Genomic DNA, 3,219 nt, shown 5'->3' on the forward strand with positions numbered 1-3,219 from the left:
CAGTAAAAAGAGAGAGAGCAAAATCAGCAAAGGGTAAAGACTCATGGAGAAAAGTCTAAGAGAAATCAGGCACAAGCTTCCAGGTATCTCCTCTGAGTGGAGTAACATGGGAACATAAGATAAACTTCTCTGGACAAATTAGTACAGCATGGCTCAAGCCTCAGGCATACAGAAACACTCCCATTGGCAGAATACTCCAAGGGTTCAGAAATCATCTCCCTGGAGTGTGAAGACAGGCCTTCCTTGGGGAGGTGCATGGTTTTAGCAACCTAGGCCAGCTGGGATTACTCCTTCCTTCTCACATACTACTCTAAGATGCTAATAATCGGGGAGCCTGGGTGCAGGGCATATGGGAAGTCTGCTCATGGGTTCTCATTTTTTTGATAAAAATAAAATTGTTGTAAAAATTAAAGTCTATTTAAAAATCAAAATTCAATTAGAACAATAGAATATTTTAACACTTGTCTTCAAGTTGTTCTATCTAATTGAGATTGTATTATAAAAAATTCTATTGCAGCCCTAGCTGGTTTGGCTTAGTGGATAGAGTGTCTGCCTGCAGACTGAAGGGTCCCAGGGGTCCCGGGTTCAATTCCGGTCAAGGGCACATGCCTGGGTTGTGGACTCGATCTCCGATGGGGAGCATGCAGGAGGCAGCCTATCAATGATTCTCTCTCATCATTGATGTTTCTATCTCTCTCTCTTCCTCTCTGAAATCAATAAAAATATATTAAAAATAAAGTTTTAAAAATAAATAAAAAGCCTTTAAAAAAATTCTATTGCCTTACCTTTGCCTAGTACAGTGATGGCGAACCTATGACATGCGTGTCAGAGGTGACACAGGAACTCATTTTTTTGGTTGATTTTTCTTTGTTAAATGGCATTTAAATATCCTCCTATCTAATAATAGACAAACATGGTAATTGACCGCACCTTTGCCACGCCTCCCATTGGCTAATCAGCGAGATATGCAAATTAACCACCAACAAAGGTGGCGGTTAATTTGCATATGTAGGCACGAAGCGACAGAGCGAAGACTGAAGGCGGCTCCGGCCGGAGCGAAGGCCTGGGTCCCGTGTGCCGGAAGAAAACCTGTGCCGGCAGCCAGGGGAAGGGAAGGCCTATTGCATGAATCTTTTCGTGCAACAGGCCTCGAGTATAAAATAAATATAAAAAATATACATCTTTGTTTTACTATGGTTGCAAATATCAAAAAATTTCTATATGTGACACGGCACCAGAGTTAAGTTAGGGTTTTTCAAAATGCTGACACGCCGAGCTCAAAAGGTTCGCCATCACTGGCCTAGTTATCTTTAAAATTTCTTTTATCTTTGTGTTTATAAGCAAAGGACTGAACTTTTTCTTATCAATACTAACTTCTATTATTTTTAGTAGCCAAAAATTGGAAAAGGACCAAATATCCTTCAATTAATAAATGGATAAATACAATTGAGTGTTCTTCAGCCATAAAAAAGAATATAGCACTGAAGTATCTTATAGCAAAACTTAAAAACATATAAGTAAAAGGAGACAGACACAAAGAGCAAATATATGATTTATGTGAAATTTCCAGAATAGGCAGATTCAGAGATAGAAAATAGATTCATATTTTCCAGGAGATGGAAAGATAGGGGAAATGTGAAGTGACTGATAATAGTAAGGGTTTTCTCTTTGGGGTGATGAAAATGTTCTGAAATCAGCAGAAATGGTTACACAATATTGTGGACACTAATATCTACTAAATTGTACACTTTAAAAGAACAGATTTTATGGTGTGTGATTTATATATCAATTTTTTAAACTAGCTCTTTCTCACAAATAAATTAGGTTAATTTTCACCACCATCTGCTCTGTTTTTGTGCACCAAATTGGCAGACAAATCCATTTTAAAAAATAAACATAATTCTAATGTATCTAAGTAGTCCCTTTGGACAATTTCTTAACCTCCTTCCTTTCTCATTCCATTACAGATATGCACACAATCCTTTACCTTTACAGAGTTTCACAAAAATTAGTGTAATAGGAGCTCTTCTTTCTCTTAGATCGCCTAGCATTGTTGCAACAGTGGACTTCTTATGACCATCATGGCTTATTAGGTCTACTAATATGTGGATAAAATAGACTGAATAGCACAGTAGTATAGCCAGGAAATAGCTAACTGCTGCATTTCTATACCTCTTTAAGTTACAGCTTGATACATTGTTAGACACATTGATCTAATTGGAAAAAAAAACCCACAAAAACCAGGGTTTTAGTTTTGGTACTTGCTTCTTTTGGTTTTTACTTGTTTTGTTTTGCATCATTACAGAACTGTGTACAACCAGCAATAGGACTGTAGTTCCTGAATGTACACACGAAAGCCTGGACATCATTTAATATAGAAAACATTGAAAACTCCATGCTTCAATGGGATTTTATAATGTATACTAGAGGCCCAATGCATGAAATTCATGCGAGGGGCTCGGCCCCCGCCACTTAGCAGCAGCCTCTGCCTCAGCCCTACCTCTGCGGCTTTGTCTGGAAGGTCGTCCAGAAGGTTGTCCGAAAGGTAGTCCGGTCTAATTAGCATATTATGCTTTTATTATTATAGATTGTGACAAGTATACGTTATTTCTCTAATATGGTAAAATTAGATTATTTTTCCTGAAATTAATTATCTGTGCATCTTGGTTTAGTGATGGTTTCATTTGTAATCAATTATTTACATCTTAAATTTTACTGATATTAAAAGAATCCATAATATAAACAAACTTTTTAAATGATTTCTGTAGAGAAAATAGCTTTAATTAAAGCTTATCTTTTACTTGCAGGTTTATGAAAATATATGTCCAAACAAATAAAATGTAGAAGAATCCTTTGTCATTCAAAGAATGAGATTATTTTCACTACAATGAAATGCTTTTCTTGTTTTTAATGTAAAGAATCCAATCTAGGTAACTCAAAGATAAATATTAATAATCAAAACACATTAGTAACATGACTGATTTATAAACTAACCAATGGTTATCTCTGTTTTTTCACTTCAGAATGTTAAGGTTATCTTACTTGCTTAAACCTGTTTGGGGAAAGGTATGGATATTAATCCTGTACATATGTGTACACACATGCTCATGCACTCACAGAATTCTAAAATTTGGTTTTCTGTTAGAAAGTATTTAGCTTTCATTTGTAGAAGTTGATACTATACAATAAAGATTTAAGTTTTTAAAGTAAAATATAATT

This window comes from Myotis brandtii, unplaced genomic scaffold (assembly GCF_000412655.1).
Source record: "Myotis brandtii unplaced genomic scaffold, ASM41265v1 scaffold645, whole genome shotgun sequence".
NCBI lineage: Eukaryota > Metazoa > Chordata > Mammalia > Chiroptera > Vespertilionidae > Myotis > Myotis brandtii.